Source organism: Echinops telfairi, unplaced genomic scaffold (assembly GCF_000313985.2).
Source record: "Echinops telfairi isolate 266 unplaced genomic scaffold, ASM31398v2 ScPeMD7_8;HRSCAF=38, whole genome shotgun sequence".
Lineage (NCBI taxonomy): Eukaryota > Metazoa > Chordata > Mammalia > Afrosoricida > Tenrecidae > Echinops > Echinops telfairi.
In genome coordinates, this window is record NW_022103905.1 from 2,595,406 (window position 1) to 2,613,345 (window position 17,940).

Genomic DNA, 17,940 nt, shown 5'->3' on the forward strand with positions numbered 1-17,940 from the left:
GCCTCTCTGAGGAAACAGTATTTGAGTTGAACCTGACTGCCATGAAGTTTCAGCCATTCTGACATCTAAGGGATGCTCATTATAGGGAAAGGGAATCGCATGCACAGAAACACTAAGGCAGGAACAAATTTAGTACGTTTGAAAATGTGCTCAAAAAAAAAAAATGTGCTCAGAGACAGGTATGTGGTTGAAATACAGTGATTAAAGCAGAAAGTAGTCAGATGAGGTCAGTCATTCAGCAGATATGTATTGAATACCCAGTACATGCTAGGCAGTGTTCTGAATGCTCAGTGTGTAGTAGTAAAAACAAACAAAAGCTGGTAAGTTCTCTGCTGTCATAAAACTTCCATCCTAATTAAGACAGGTAAGATATGGCAAAAATAAAACCATTTTATCTAGCGATACATGGTTAAGTAAGAACGTGTTGCTACAAAATTCTAGAAAATGTTATTAAACAAAAATAGCAATGTGCAATGGCATTGTTTTGCAGCATACCCTTTATCTAGATCTATATGCTTCTAAAGGCACTACCATCCCTAACCTTTCCCCTATTTTGCACCATGTCAAAATGTCACTGTGGGCATCCCCGAGGGACTCAGATCATTCCTTTGAAATGGTCTTTGAGTTTGGGGAACAGAACAAAGTCTAGATAGGCAAGATTCAGGTGCAAGGTAGGTAGTTTCCCAAGGAAATTCTCATAGAACAGCTCTTGCTACCCTTGAAGTATGAGCAGGTGCATGATGATAGGGAAAAAAAATTCCTCAGTTCAACTTTCTTGCCCTTTTAAATTTCCTTTCTTCCTTTTTTTGTTCAGAATTTTTAAAAAAAGTTAATCATTTTATTGGGGGCTCATAAATCTTTTATCACAATCCATACATACACCCATTGTGTCAAGAACACTTGTACATTTGTTGCCATCATTCTCAAAACATTTGCTTTCTACTTGAGCTCTTGGTATCAGTTCATTTTCCGCTCCCACCTCCCTCATGAACCCTTGATAATTTATAAATTTTATTTTTTCATACCTTACACGTCTCCCTCCACCCACTTTTCTGTTGCCCATCCCCCAGGGAGGAGGTTATATGTAGATATTGGTAATTGGTTCCCCCTTTCTACCCCAACCTCCTTCCACCCTCCCAGTATCGCCACTCTCAGCACTGGTCCTGAAGGGATCATCTGCCCTGGATTCCCTGTGTTTCCAGTTCCTATCTGTACCAGTGTACATCCTCTGGTCTAGCCGGATTTGTAAGGTAGAATTGGGGTCATTCAAGTGAGGGGAGGAAGCATTAAAGAACTAGAGGAAAGTTGTATCATCATTGTTCTACTGCACTCTGACTGGTTAGTCTCCTCCCCATGATCCTTCTGTAAGGGGATGCCCAGTTGCCTACAGATGGGCTTTGGGTTTCCACTCCACACTCCCCCTCACTCACAATGACATGATTTTTTGTTCTTTGATGCCTGATACCTTATCCCATCGACACCTGGTGATCACACAGGCTGGTGTGGTTCTTCCATGTGGGCTTTGTTGCTTCTCGGCTAGATGGCTGCTTGTTTATCTTCAAGCCTTTCAGACCCCAGAAGCTATATCTGTTGATAGCCGGGCACCATCAGCTTTCTTCACCACGTTTGCTTATGCACCCATTTGTCTTCAGCAATTGTGTCAGGAAGGTGAGCATCATGGAATGCCAGTTCAATAGAATAACGTGTTCTTGCATTGAGGGAGTACTTGAGTAGATAGTTTCATAAATGCTACGAAGAAACTAAAACAATAATTTACTAAAAGTGCCGACTTTACAAAGTAGGAGGCCAGGGAAAGCTTAAGGAAATAATAAATGATAAAAAGGAGCCAGTTTTACAATGACCTGAAGGCATTATTTTCTAGACATATAAATAGCAAGTACAAAGGTCCTAAGATTAAAATAAGGTTAGCATGTGTGCCTAGAATGTAGCTAATAGGGAGAGAAGAGTGCAATGAGCTAATGTTGGGAAGGTAGACAGAAGCCTGATTGTAGAGAGCCTTGCAGGCTTCAATAATGGGTGTGGATGGTAAATACAATGGTCTGTCTGTAAAGATGGTCTCAGCTTTTCCGGCTCTTCAAGTTTCCAGATAATCAGGTTTTCAGTCAACTGGAACATTGCAATCGTGCTGCTGGAGTGTAATGAGGGGAAGAAAGATGAGGCCAGAGAAGTAGGGAGCATTATCACGACAGACCTTGTAAAACGCACAGTTTATAGTCTATTGTTACTACGACGGAATATCATGGGAGTGCTCATTGGCTATGTGTGTAGAATGGATTGTGGGGCGGAAGAGGTGAAACAAGATTGGAAACTTTGAGATTAACTGGGAAGGGATTGCATTCATTCCACTAAGAGATTCTGGCTTACAGTGCTGTCAGTGGGGATGGCGGAAAGCAGACATGGATTGATTATAGGGTATGAGTGAAAGAACCAAGGACGACATCTCGGTTTTTGAGTGGAGCAATTGGAAAACACTGAAAAGGGCTTGCAGAGAAAATTGATAGTGCTTTACAACTACCAGCTGCTCCCATAAAGGTTTAAGGTCTTGGACACCCACAGGAACCATTCTACCACTGTCAGAATTGACTCAGTGGTGGTTTGGGGCTTTTCAGTTTTGGTCATGCCAATGTCTTTTGGACATTCAAATAGAGGTATCAAGTAGATAGCTGAATATGAGAAACAAGGACTGGAAAACATTGGGGAGTCAATGGCTAATACAGATGCTATTTCAAGCAATGGAAGTGGAGGTAATTCCCAGGACAGTATTAATAGACCTGGGACAGAGCTTAGTTGTCGGGTGTTGTGAAGTCTGTTCTTTTATCACCCTTATACACAGCAAAACAATGCCATGTCCTGGGCTATCCTCACAATCTTCTATGTTTGAGCCCATGTTGCAGGCACTGTGTCAGTCCATTTGAGTGTCTTCCTCTTTTTCGCTGACCTTTTAGTTCAATAAGCATGATGTCCTTTTCCAGACACTGGCCCCCCAATAACATGTCCAAAGTGTCTGAGACAAAAATCTTGCCATCCTCACTTCTGAGGAACATTCTGGTTGTACTTCTTCCAAGACACCTTTGTTTGTCCTTCTGCCTGTTCATGGGTATAGATATAGAGGGTACGTAAACAGGCTCAACCAGGAAAATGGAATACTTAAGTATATTGGAAGTCAAAGGAAGAGTGTTTCATGAAATTAGGAGGAAGTAGCTTGTAGTCAGAGAAGTGACCTTTAGATGTGGCAGAAGTGACAGAATGGAAATGAATGCACGAGAGGTGAAGACAGTAAGCATAGGTAACTCTTTTGGGACGTTGTGCTGTAAATGGGAGGAATAAAGAGGCAATTGCTGGAAAAGGAATTTGAATCAACATGTTTGTTTTTCCCATGAATAATGGGGCATGTTTACATACAGGATGGATATGATCCACAAGTGAGGGGGGAAATGGATAGTATAGATGACAGAGTCTTTATGATTTGGGCATGGGATCCAGAATATAAGAGATCTTTGGATAACAGTAGAGACATTTCATCTATTTTAATGATAGAGAAAATAGAGTATGGATCAGATATAGATTTGGTAGTCAAATATGAGATTCTCATGATTACTTACATTTTCTCAAGAGGCAAAGTGCATTTGTCCTAAGAACACTGAAAAGAATATTGCAGGTTTGAAAATAAAAGGTATACTATAGCTGTTTAACAGCTAGCAGTACCAACAGTCTGGGGATTGCTGAGTCACCATCCAAGATTTATAGGCATCAATTTAAAGTGAGACCAATTGAAAAAAATAGACATTAAAAAAAAAACCAAACTAGACATGGGACAGATGGTATAGCACTTTGTAAATCACAATACAGGGCTTGGACTTGATTCCTATATGTGCAGAAGTATTGGAGAGTTTTAGGTAGAAAAATGACATGATCTGCTGTGTATTTGATAAATCTCTCTAGGGCCCACTTCAGCAGCACATATACTATCATTGGAAATGAGACAGAGAAGATTGGTATGGTCTTTGTGCAAGGATGACACGCATATTCATGAAATGTTCCACTTTGGGTGGGGATGTATTGTATGTACATGAACCAGAGTCTTCATTGAGCTTATCGTTCAGGAAAAAAATGGTGACATCTTGATTTTTTTGTTCATTTCAATAAAAATCCCACTGAAACTCATAAAACAAGCAAAGCAACAAAAAGCAAACCAGAAACTCTGGCTGCTGCATGGGGGATGGACTAGAACATGGGGGTGGGTGGATGGGGGAGCGGGAACGGGAGGCACATCTTCCATTAAGCAGTTGCTTCAGCAACCAGGTAGGATTTGGGAGCTAGAAGTACAGGAAAGCAACGGAGAAAGAATAGCTTTATTTGTTGGCCGGAGATAATAGTAATGTTGGGGCTTCAAAAAGCTTGTGGAAAATGGATTTTAAGGATAATGGAATTTTTTTTCATGAACTTTTGGAAATCTTTCATATATCTCAAGATAATGGTAAATATAACTAAAATTAGTCCAAAAGTAAGTCTGTTTTCCTCAAGTGAAACTACATTCATGATTCAGGGAATCTGCTCAGGATCTTGTCCTCAGTCCCACAACTCAATCTATAAATGCTGTATGTGTATATGCTGGACTAATTTCAGCCACTGAGAATCACCTATAAAGGAGGTTGCAAAATCAATAACATGATTTTTAAAAAATATATGAAATAGGGAAATTGCAACTATAACTTTAAAATATTTCTACAATACTGTCATTTTTTAAATCTTAGAATTATTATTTTGGGGGGCCTCATTTGTACATCCATGTAAAAACAAAATTTGGTTAATTGTGTGTAAAACAAAAAATCTCACATAGAAGAGTAGCAGTCACTTCCTAAAATGACTAACCCTGGAAACTTCCATTCTACCACAGCTGTCCGATGGCTCCAATACAACAATCAGTGTGCCATTAACAATCAGTGTGCCATTAATGCATTTCTGCCAGGGAACCCATTCGAGCCCTCAAATTCAAACTCAGTGCCATAGACTTAATTCTGACTTGTAATGACCCTGTAGTTCAGGGCAGAAATGCCCCTGTAGGTTTCCAGGGCTGTAAATATTTATGGCGGTAGAAAGCCTTTTCTTTCTCCCTCAGAGCAGCAGATGGTTTTGAACTACTGACCTTTCAGTTACCAGCACAACACACAAATCAGTATGCTATCCAGGTCCTATGTGTCTTCAAATTTTCTAAAAAATCTTCACATTTTGTAAAAGTAGAGGTGAATTTTGCTATTTAACCAATAAAACCAAAATAAGTGCTTCATAAATGGCATGCTTTACTTACAGAGTGAAGGTTTGAAATAACTGCTTCATGGATCTTTTTATTTTTCTGAGGAATATCTCTATTTTTACCTGATTTAAAAATAACTACTGTAATCAATGGAATAATTGGTTTATATACTATTGTGTAACCAGTGATTATGTATTGGTTTCCAAATCAGGAATCTGTTATTTTGTGGGCTGTTAGCAGTTCTGTGGTTGTACACAAATGGGCTCTCAGGGTGTAATTCAGAGGGTTCTTATACTGGGAAGATTTCAAACAAATGAGCTGCCAGGATCAATCTAGAATTTAGATACTTACTAGAAAGCTTTGAAAAGACAACCCGCCGGCTCCACACCTTGAAGTGTAAATGCAGATTCGAAAGGGTTTGCCGGTTATCTCTGCCTGCCACTAACTAGCCTCTCTCTTTTCTCCCTAACTTTTACCCCCCATGCAAACAGAATTACTTCCTAAACTAACACAATCTTGTTTTTGCATTCTTCCATGTTAATTCTCTACCTAGACATTCTTCCCGCGAAACGCCAATTCCTTTACATTTCATTTAGACATTATATCGGAAAGCCTTCCCACACTTGCACCCTATGATTCTAACAAAGCCTGTGACTCCACTCCTCCTAAGCACTTTCTCACACGATCGGCCTGTCTTCTTTAATAGCACTCTGGAAAGGAGGGTCCCGCGTCTGTCATGCTCACGGGTGCATCGCTGGCACCTGGTAAGGTCCTGAATACCTTGTGCTTTTTCAATAAATACTTTCCGATCGAGTGGTGAGAGGGGCTTGGCGTTTTAGTCCAACGATAATGCTTTTCCAACCACTTGGTGGTATCTGATATTCCAGTAGATTTAGTCTGGCACTGGACGCTGGGCATTGATTCCTTTTCAGTCCGCGAAACCGACCGTCCGCTGACCCAGGTCTGTTGGCATGATGCAAGTTCTCAGCGTGCAGAATCACCGGCGACATCGCGTGTGGGTGTGTGACAGATCCGAGAGCAACTGCCATGCCCTCGAGGCAGGGAGCCAGGAAGAGGACCCTCGGGGGCCGCAAGTAGAGAAGGAAAGCAGGACGGTTCGCCTCCAGTTTGTGGGACTGCTCGCCTTTCCACCTCCTCCGGCGCGCCAAGCCGTTAGCCCCGCCCCCCACTCCGGCTCCGCCCACCCGCGCGCTCCCGGTCACGGATCGCTTTCCGCCCGGGCGCGCGCGCGCCTACGCTCCGCCTCCAGGGCCTGAGGCACTCCCCCTCCCTCCTGCGCTTAGGCAGTTCCGTTAGCAGCGGGAGGAAAAACCGTCTTTGGAGCCCCCGCCTCTCACTCCTAACGCTTCACTCGCAACTCCCCCTGCCACCACCACACTCAGCTACGGAGGCCCCCAAAGCACAAATGTCTCCCAGCCCTGGCGTATCCCGATAGGTTTTGTCCTTCATACTCCCGGTCCAAAGGCTCTGCTTTCAGTTTTTGTTAGGAATTCGGATTCGCGCGTTTCTTCTGGTGGCGGGAACTGTAGCGCTCTTCACGGAAGCCAAAGGTGGTTTTTTTTTCCTTCTGGGTTTTTTGTGTGTATGTGTGTGTGTGTGTGTGTGTGTGTATGTTTTGCCGCTGTTGCCGCCCGCATTCCTCCCCTCCCACCTCTCGGAATTGTGGCGGGAGGGGGGAGGAGGAAATTAAGGCGCCTGCGCAGAGAGGCCGCTTTCCATCCGGGTCCCTGTCCGTGCGGTGCAGCAGGTCGGTAGGCGGGAAATGGCGACTGGCTGAAGGGTCTGGTTGTGTTGCTGCTGCGGGCTAAGCGGGAAAGACACCACACGCTGCGCAGTCGGGAACATCACCGGGGCTCGAGGACACTTCTCTGTCGTCACAGTGAGGTAATAGCTCCCGTCCGGACGCTGCCGCTGCTCCCGACCTCAGTCCTCCTCCTCTCCCAGGCCCTCTGCCGGGATCTCCTCCCCTCTCCACCGGGTCCTCGCGCGGCTCTGGCGCCTCGGTAGGCATGCACTGTTGGCGCCGGGCGCGTCCGCTGCCTGCAGCCGCTCTGCGCTGGACTTTCCCCTGGGACCCGGAGCGGCGCTCACTTCCCGCCAGCTTGAGCGCTGAGGCTGCGGCCTGTGTTGTGATTTCTGGGGTTAGATTTCACTTTGCTACCCACCCCCACCCCCGATCGCACGTTCCTAGCCCCAAACCCTGCGATCCCGCCCGCGAATTCGGGTCGAAGATCAGCTTTTCTAAAATCTTTTGGTCTAACGGATGTTCGGGGCATTTCATTCTATTAGGATGCTTTTGGAGTGGGGGGTGGGGGGGGGCGTTGCTCTCTATCAGTTTTTGTAAGCACCTTTCGAGGATCTCGAAGAAGAGATTTCGTTAAGTTGTTTATCTTCTGAACTGTTAACATGCTGACATTGTTACTTTTTCACGTCTAGAACGCTGGTTGTAAGGAACGCGTGGAAGGCCTTTGACTTCGGTTGTGGTCAAGAGTGACCCTTGCTACCTTAGGTTAACCCGGTTCTTTGAGTATTAAATGCCCGTGCGGTTGTTCACTTTCTCATTCTTGACTGAAATTCCGCGGTAAATAATTACATAAGTAAACCTTGTTTATTTACTTCTCACCCTAGTGGTGGCTGGATGTGTGAATGATGTTAAGCACTTTAGCGTACCTTAGGGAAGCCTAAAGAGATACTGCTCCTAAACTGCCCTGGGAGCCTGAAATGGAATGTACTTAGTAGATGTGCCTGCAAGGCAGGGATTTATTTTTCTAATGCTAATAAAACATCACTGAGATGATTGCCCATCATGAGTATACAAATTAGTGACTTGAAATTAAGATTTATCTGTGTAATTTTCAGATTTTAGATTACTTATATTTCGTTCTACTGTTCCCCGAGTTCCTGCCAACTTTTAAAATTTGGGTTGTGGTCCAGCTGTTATGCTTATAAAATCGAGGAAATGGCAAATTAAAGCTAGTTTTTCTCTTTTTTCTCCCCAGTCTTCTTGAACGTGGAGCTCTTGGGTTTTTTTTACTGATCAGCTTATATTTCAAAAATATGTGGTTTCGAGTAAGACAAAAAGTTGGTATTTATAGCTCAAAAGTTTGCAGTTCTCTGTGTACAGATGACTTAGAGAACTTCGCTGTTGTTAGGATGATATTGGGATTATGTAAATTTCAATAGGAATACCAAAGTACCATTACAGTTCCCATTTGGTAGACTTTGCCCAAGGTCATATAGAAAGTCAAGTGAAAACAGCTCTTATGTGAAGCAATCTAATAAGTACGAGATAAAAGAACATAAAAACTGAGTGGTGTGGTCCTTACAGCTTTGTGGATTTGTAGATGGAAACCCCAAATTCAGCTGTATAGAAATACCAATGATTGATAGGTTTTTCAATATCTTATTCTATGTAATGTCTCTTGAACAATTTGAGTCAGTATTGTTATTTTTTTTGTTACTCTTTTTTTGCTGTTAAATAATTAAGAATTGTTCTTTCCTCCAAAATTCAGCTAGCTGATCCCAAATTTGTGATTGCTGGTTAAGAGGTTTCTTCCTAAAGTTATTATATAATAGAATCCATTCAATGCTGGTTAAAGAAACTTTAGGCTCTAGTCTTACAGGAAGTTAATTGGGGATTGTGTAAAATAGCACTACATTTTTTAAGAGACCGATTTGGATGAACGGGATTATAAAGCAATGTGTCAGAATTTTAAAAAGCATAGTTGTTCTTTAGTAAATTAATTGTGGACTCATAAAGTAGACGATATACTTTAAATTACCTGTATGCTGTGCTCTTAAGTAATTTTTCTGGTTAGGTTAAAAAGTTAACTGATGGTTTTAATTGGCTTGACAACATAGACTCTTTTTTTGGTGGTGGTGGTTCTTGAGAATGGGGGATTTAACAGATTTGAAACCTGTATTAGAACCATTCTGTTTCAGCTTTAGTTTCCACTGCTTGACATTTGCCAGGAGGCATATATCTAAGCCAGATATATATTTACTACTGCTTGAATGATGGCATTAAATTCTAATTTAAACTGTAATTGCACTCTACCTACAAATAGGCAAACCAGTTGGTTGGCTTAACTTGAGAATTACCAAAGCCTGATTTTATATTGTACCTCTCCTGAACGTTAAGGATTATTTCTGAATTGCCCCAATTTTTTTAAGTCACAATCTAGAAAGAGACAGTGATTATGATTACGCAACATGATGAATGTAATTAATGCCACTTAATTATACATGTCAATGATAGTGAAATGGCAAATGTCTTGCTATATATTGTACCTAACTTGAAGGAGCCCTGGTGGCACTGTTGGGTAAGTCGGAACTCCTCACTTTGACAGTTCAAAGCCACCAGTGGCCCTGAGGGAGAAAGATGAGGCTGGCCGCCCCATGAAGATTTATACCCTGGGAACCCTGTGTGGATCACTAGGAGTTGGTGTCAAGTAGGTGGCAGTGGATAGACATACTGTAATTTTTTAAACCGCAAACATTTTCTGACAAAAAAAGCTTTAAACTTTTTTTTATTGATAACAATAATTATTTTATCAAATAAACTTCCTGTTAGCACTGGTGAAAGTTTGGAGATAGTAATACAAGATCTGTGTAAAGAATAAGAGCGTTGCCTAAGGAAGACAGGCCTGGTAGATGGAAGAGTCATATTGAGAACCTTAGGTCTTTTGGATCCTTTGGGAACTGGGTAATAGGAGGGGTGAAATTTGAGTGATTTCAAAAAGAGTCCTAGGATATTAATATATATTAATACACTTTATATATATTAGTGGTTTATAGTCTACCCTTTAGGATCACTATGAGTGTGAATTGACTTGATGGCAGTGGGTTTAGTTTGTGTAAAGAATCTTGGTGGCACAGTGGCTACGTACTAGGCTGGCTGCTAACCAAAGGGTCAGAGGTTTGGACCCACCCTGGGGGAGAAAGATGTGGCAATCTACTTTTGTAAAAATTATAGCCCTGGAAGCACTATGGAGTAGTTCTGCTCTGCCCCGGTCAGGTTGCTATGAATTGGGATTGACTCAATTTGGATACAGTTAAAGTAGTGGGTTGTTCATTGGGCTGCTAACTGCAAGATTGGCAGTTTGAAACCATCAGCCAGGTGCTCTGCACGAAAGTGGCTTTCTACTCCATAAAGTCTCTGAAACCCACAGTAGGGCAGTTCAGATCTGTCTCGTCCTATAGGGTCGCTCTGAGTCGGCATCGACTTGATGGCAGTGAGTTTGGTGTTTTCTGGTTGTTTTTTACCTCATTTTTTTGCTCCTTAATTACTATGGTATTTCTTTGCAAAATGATGGAAAAACTAAAATCCCATTTTAAAAAAGGATGTGAAATACTTTAAAAGATTTTTAACTTCAAAGAAAGGTCACAATTTGTCAGTTGACTATATTTGGGACCCCATATTTTATAATATACACCAGAGGTTCTTAACCTGTGTGTCGCGACCACTTTGGGGGTTGAACGATTCATAACAATAGCAAAATGACAGTGATGAAGTAGCAACGAAAATAAGTTTATGCTTGGGGGTTACCACAACACGAGGAACCGTATTAAAGGGTTGCGGCATTAGGAAGGTTGAGAACCACTAATATATATAAAGTGTATTAATTAGCCTATGCACAAACCTGTGCATTAATACTTCCACTTGGGAGTCTAGTAATCAGGCTCTTCTAATAACTAATAATTTTTAGAGCTAGGATGAATTAGGAGCTCTGGTAGCATAGTGGTTATGGTTTGGGCTGATAACCGCCAAGTCAGCAGTTCAAAACTATCATATGCTCCAAGGGAGAAAGAGGAAGCTCTCTACTCCTTTAAAGAGTTACAGTCTTAAAAAAAAAAGAGTTACAATCTCAGAAACCCCCAGAGGCAGTTCTACCCTGTCCTGTAGAATCACTATGAGTCTGAGACAATTTATTGGCAATGAATGAGCTAGAAGATGGTGTACTGCTCTGGTTAAAAAAGCAAAACAGTGTACTAGTAGAAGATATTTTATTCGAGTAGAAAGCCTCCTCTTTCTCTCTAGGGAAGGGCCGGCAGTTTTGAACTGCTGACCTTGTGGTTAGCAGCCCAATGAGTAAACCACTATGCCACCAGGGCTGCTCTGGTGGAAGATACTTTATTGCTTGAAATACTTTTGATTGAAATTTAGCAATAACTGTAGTTTTGGAAGAATGTTTTCTCGCTCTTTGGACCACATCCTTCTATATTGAGAAGTTGTTTGGAAATTTGAAAAGCAGGAAAATTAAGACCTTATTAACAGCAATGCCTCAAATTTTAAAATTAAGACCCTGTTAGCAGGAATGTCTCAGAGTTTCTCAGGTTGATTAGTTAGTCTTGTTTTGGTTTGTTTGGGGTCTTTTTTCCAGTTAGTCTTTAAATAGAAATTTTAGGAGTAATTATTGTTAAACAAAAATATTCAGGATACATACATACATACTTTTTTTTAGTTGAGGAAAATAGTTAGTAATAATTGCTTTCTTTTGTTTCCCAAATATGTATGTTTGAAGATAACCTCTCACTAACCTTACAAAGACCTACTTTGGTGTATTTTGATAAATTAAGGTAATTATATAATCCTTTAATTTTCTGATGTACTGATAAAAAGATTCACCATTGCATTCCAAGCCATCATTGTGCAGTTTCTCAATTGGGAATATACTTTCCCCATCCCTTTTTCGGTAGCAGCAACAAACAAAAAGACTGTTTCTACTCAAGAATTTTGAGGAAACTTAATCATTAAGCATTATTGGTGAAACCCTCGAGAGCAGAACTGACAGGGCAGTTGTTTTTCAGGGTCTTGTACATTTTCTGTCATTGGGAGGCTACAGGCTTACTACTTTTCTCTTGGTTGTTTTAGTGTAAAATACTGGAGATTTCCTCCTTCGACAGGATTCCACCTTACTCAGGTTCTACCTTTCACAGTTTTTACAGTCATTTAAATTGATTTGCTCTTCGTAAACTTGTTATTCTTCTCCTGGTTACTGTATGGAAAACCCAAACCAAACTCCTGCCATGGAGTCAATGCTGACTATAGGGACCCCCTGTGGGGTTCTGAGACCAACTGTTTATAGGAGTAGAAAGCCCTGTCTTTCTCCCTAGTTACCATATAGCTTATATAATGACAACAATTAGTCTTTCTTTTGCACTATGTAATATCCTTTCAGGCATTGTCCGACTGCATGTGTATCTGTGGTTTGATAGATAATAATAAAATCAAAGCACCAGACTCAGAGCTGTCAGGTTGATTGATTCTGACTCTTAATGAAGCTGTAGTGCAGAGTACAACTAACTGCCCCTTGGGATTTTCAAGACTGTACATCTTCACGGAAGAGGATTGCCACAACTTTTCAAGTAGGGTGACTGAAAGGTTCCAACCACTGTTTTTTTTGGTTAGTAGCCAGTATTTTGTTTTGTTTTTTAAATCATTTTATTAGGGGCTCATACAACTCTTATCACAAACCATCATACATCAATTGTGGAAAGTACATTTGTACATTCATTGTCCTCATCATTCTCAAAACATTTGCTCTCTACTTAAGCCCCCAGCATCAGCTCCTTGTTTTTTCACCTTCCACCCCACCCCCTTGCTCGTACAGCTCTTATCACTATCCGTATATCCATCCATTGTGTCAAGCACATTTTTATATTTGTTGCCCTCATCATTTTCAAAACATTTGCTTCTACTTGAGCCCTTGATATCGGTTCCTCATTTCTTTTCCCTCCCTCCTTCATCCCACCCACCCTCCCCTCATGAACCCTTGAGAATTTATAAATTATTATTATTTTTTCTTGTCTGACATTGATCAGTGTTTCCCTTCACTCACTTTTCTATTGTCCTTCCTCCTCTGAAGGGGTTATATGTCAATCATTGTGATCGGTTCCCCCTTTCTCCTCCCACCTTCCCCTTCCCCTCCTGATACGACTTCTCTCATTATTGGTCCTGAGGGGCTTATCTGTCCTGGATTCCCTGTGTTTCCATGTTTCCAGCTCTTATCTATACCCATTTACATGCTCTGGTCTAGATGGATTTGTAAGGTAGTATTGGGGTCCTGATAGTGGTGGTGGGGAGGCTGGGGGAAGCATTAAAGAACTAAAGGAAAGTTGTATGTTTCATTGTGCTATACTGCACACTGACTGGTCTCTAACTTCTGTAAGGGGATGTCCAGTGGTCTACAGGTGGGCTTTGGGTCTTCACTCTGCCCTCCTCCTCATTCACATTGATAAGATTTTTTGTTCTGGGTCTTTGGTGCCGGATATGTGATCCCATCTATACCTCATGATCACACAGGCTGGTGTGCTTCTTCCATGTGGATTTTGTTTCTTAGTAGCAAGTGTTTTAATCACTACACCACCAGGGCTCACTCTTACGGTTAATAGCACAGTTCAGAAATCCTGATTGGAGAACAGATCATAGTGAACACAGCAGTTTCCCAAAGAGACACAACTTTGTATACAAAGCAGTTGCACTGCTAGGCATATAATGGTACAGTACACTTTACAGTATATTCTCTATATGAAAACAATACATGTCTCAGTGGCCAGAATAAATGTCTATATTACTGGCTTTTTTGTATGTGCTATAATGTACTTCCCATCTAAAGTGTTCCATGTAACAATGTATGTTCTACTTATAGACAGCAGCATCCAGTGTTGTGTATCTCTTGTGTTTAATGCATTGGTTCTCACCCTTCCTAATGCCATGACCCTTTAATACAGTTGTGGTGACCTCCCAAGCATAAACTTATTTTCGTTGTTACTTCATAACTCTAATTTTGCTACTGTTACGAATCAGGCAACCCCTGTGAAAGGGTCGTTCGACCCCCAAAGTGGTCGCAACCCACAGGTTAAGAACTGCTGTTGTAGGGTGTTGTAGTTTTTTTGTTTTGTTTTGAGTGTTGTAGTTTTCTTTTGACAGTATTCCTATGCAATGCAGCATGGCTCCCAAATGCAGTCAAACCAGTGCTAGTGATGGTAGCAGCAAGAAGGAAAGAAGTCCCAATAGGGAAGTGAAGCCAAAGGTGATTAAATACTGTTACTTGCGACTTAGATATATTGAACTGTCACAACGAAACTCAAAACCAAAGATGAGCCTCTTCAAGCTGTTAGAAGATGGGCTCCCTTGAAAGATACAAGACTCTGATACCAACGGCTCAAGCAGAAAGCAAATGTTTGTGAATGATGATGGCAACAAATGTACAAATGTGCTTGACAACAATGGATGTACGTATGGATTGTGATAAGAGTTGTACGAGCCCCCAATAATAAAATGTTTTAAAAAAACCCAGAAAGATACAATACTAACAAAAAAGCAAGGGATTTATATCAGATATGGAAAAAATTGCTAATGATAGGGATTGAGGACCAAGCACAATCTGGGCTGTGGACCTTCTAGCATGTTAACAATGACTGCTAAGACATGAAGCATATTCAGTGGCACTCAACCTGTGGGTCAGGTCGTGATCGCTTTGGGGGTCGAATGACCCTTTCACTGGGGTCGCCTGATTCATAACAGTAGCAAAATTACAGTTATGAAGTAGCAATGAAAATAATTTTATAGTTGGGGGGGTCACCACAACGTGAGGAACTGTATTAAAGAGTTGTGACATTAGGAAGGTTGAAAACCATTGCTCTAGATGCTTAAAGAAAAAGTTGGACCAGACAATGTCCAAAAAAGCATAGGGAGTGGATTGGCGGGCAAAGACCAGGAGTTTTACTTAATGAGTTTGAAGATTTCTAGTTACTGTTTTTCATTTTTGTCAATATCTCACTAATGTTCACTATTAAATTATGTCCTAAGTGTTCCAGATTTCTACTGACCTGTGAGTAGTTTCAATATAAAATGAACTTCCTTTAAGTAGAAGTGGTTAGCAAAAGATATAAGAGTAAGTACATTTCTCCTCTTGCCCACTGTTAGGAAAATTGTGCTAAAATTAAGATTTCTTTCATCTTTATAATTTCTATGTTAATGTACTCAGTAAGTACATCGTAACATGTTTATACAGGTAGCCTCAGCATATTTTAAAAGTTATTTTTAACAGTTTCATCCATATACAATTCCCATGCACATTTCAGTAGTTCAGTCACATTCATGAGTTGTGCAACCATCACCGCAATAAATTCCATGACCTCTTTTCTTGCGCTTGTTGTTAGCTCCCATTCCTGCTAGCCTTCCCTACCACAGCCCTTTGAATTTATTAATCCAGTTGTCATCTCGACAAGTTTCCCTAATCTGGGTTTCATATATAGACAAACAACACAATCAAGACAATGTCCCAACAACAATGATAAATGAAATAGAGAAAAACCTCAATCGAAAAAAAAAGAAAAGTATTAAAGAGTTTGGATGAAAAGGGCAATGATCAGCAAGCTTTACTAAAAGTGTTGGCACATTTCATAGAAAGGATAGTAGTATGATGAATGATGGCTTGGGTGTAAAGTTTTCTTTGAGCTTCTTGAGAATAACACATTGTATGGTTTTTTTAACATGGAATAGAATGTTCTTTTTACAAGATTTTTAAATCATATTTAGGGAAGTCAGTTAAGAATTGTTCTTTCATAGCTTGGGTAAAAGAAATCTAAGTATTCTCATTTTGTTTGTAACAAATATTGATTTTGCCCTAATGGTTTTTCTATGACTAAAGAAGGTTTAAGTCAGTGTGTTAATGGCAGTATTTTAATACCTACACCTGAATGACTACTTCAATAAAGGTATTTTCAGTGCTTAATAAACTGGATAGTTCCATGTTTCACAAATCAGCTTAGGTTTTTTCTCTTTTTTTGTGTAGGTTTTTTTCAGAGAGCTTTTTAGACCATCCAGCAACCCCACAAATCATTTTGTTTTTTTATAGAAAAATTTTATAATTATACAGAAAAGGCATTCTTTTTTGTTGTTCATGAAGAAACAGTTTGTTGTTGTTGTTTTTTCAATAATTAAATCATTTTATCGGGCACTTGTACAACTCACAATCCACACATACATCCATTGTGTCGAGCACTTTTATACATTTGTTTCCCTCGTCATTCTGAAACCATTTGTTTTCTACTTGAGCCCTTGATATCAGGTCCTCATTTTCTCTGTTCCCCCGTGAACCCTTGATAATTTATAAATTATTATTCTGTCATATCTTACACCATCTGACGTCTCCCTTCACCCACTTCTCCACTGCCCATCCCCCAGGGAGGAGGTTATATGTAGATCCTTATAATCTGTTCCCCCTTTCTCCCTCACCTTTCCTCCACCCTCCCGGTATCACCACTCTCACCACTGGTCCTGAGGGGTTCATCTGTTCTGGATTCCCTGTGTTTCCAGTTCTCACCTGTACCTGTGTACATCCTCTGGTCTAGTGGATTTGTAAGGTAGAATTGGGATCATGATAGTGGCAGGGAGGAAGTATTCAAGAACTAGAGGAAATTGTATATTTCATCATTGCTACACTGCACCCTGACTGGCTCGGCTCCTCCCAGCAGCCCTTCTACAAGGGGATGTCCAATTGCCCACAGATGGGCCCTGAGTCCCCACTCTGCACACCCCCTCATTCACAATGCGATGATTTTTTTGGTCTTTGATGCCTGATCCCTGATCCCTTCGATGCTTCATGATCTCAGGGGCTGGTGTGCTTCCTCCATGTGGGCTTTGTTGTTTCTCAGATGGCTGCTTGTTTATCTTCAAGCCTATAGGACCCCAGACTCTCTGTCTTTTTATAGCTAGGCACTATCAGCTTTCTCCCCCACATTTGCTTATACACCCGCTTTGTCTTCAGTGATTGTGTCAGGACAGGCTACTACTATGCTTCTTCCACGTGGGTTTTGTTGTTTCTCAGCTAGATGGCCACTTGTTTATCTTCAGGCCTTTAAGAACCCAGATGCTCTATCTTTTGATAGTCGGGCACCACCAGCTTGAAGAAAACGGTTTGTTTGACTTAAAAAAAATTTTTTTTTTAATTTTTTGGTTTGATTTCTGGAGAGAGAGAAGAAAACGTTTCAAGGAAGGAATAGCTCCACTATTTTATTTATCAGCTTAATTGAGCAACTTTAATTTTTGTAGTTACTTTACACTCATGTACAAACTATAAACTCACCTATCCATTGCCATTGTATATGACAGAGTAGAACTGCTCATGTGGGCTCCCAAGACTCTTAAGTATTTATGAGTGCAGCCCAACACATAACCCCAGTGCACCACTAGAGTTCCTTCCTGGTCTTGCAGTTGAGGGGGTTAAATAAAAAAGTATTGCTATAAAAATTTGGAAAGCTACAAAATTATACAAACCATTATTAAATTAAACAAAAAATGAAGCTATTGCTTCTTGACTATCTAGACACTTATGATCATAGTCAAGAAGCAATAGCTTCATTTTTTTAATATATTTTTTGTCTATACACTTATGAAAGCAAAGCTTCCTTATCTCTAATCTTTCCCTGAAGAATTCTATGTTACATCATGTGAATCATGTACATCAGTTTTGGCATGCTTGACATTAAAATTACCTTCCTTTTAAATGTTCTTTGATGGGCACAGAAGCAAATGTGTTCAAGAAAGCTGATGGTGCCCAGCTATCAAAATATATAGCATCTGGGGTCTTAAAGGCTTGAAGGTAAACAAGTGGCCATCTAGCTCAGAAGCAACA

The 17,940-nt window shown here is 40.7% G+C and overlaps 1 protein-coding gene and 1 non-coding gene across 3 annotated transcripts in view; both read left to right on the forward strand.

Moving 5' to 3' along the window:
- Positions 1-3,962: 3,962 nt before the first annotated feature.
- LOC115868232 lies at positions 3,963-4,070 on the forward strand. Its single transcript, XR_004045492.1, has one exon. It is a non-coding gene; the product is annotated as a U6 spliceosomal RNA (small nuclear RNA).
- Positions 4,071-6,661: 2,591 nt separating this feature from the next.
- Positions 6,662-17,940, forward strand: part of CTDSPL2 (CTD small phosphatase like 2) — an 80,081-nt gene continuing 68,802 nt past the window's right edge. Inside the window, exon 1 of one of the 2 annotated variants that reach the window (XM_045286503.1) lies at positions 6,662-6,846. The gene's annotated coding sequence lies outside the window, so the exon portion shown is untranslated. Of the gene's footprint in view, positions 6,847-7,063; positions 7,181-17,940 lie in introns of those variants that run through there. The other variant, XM_004709399.4, reaches the window with a different exon arrangement.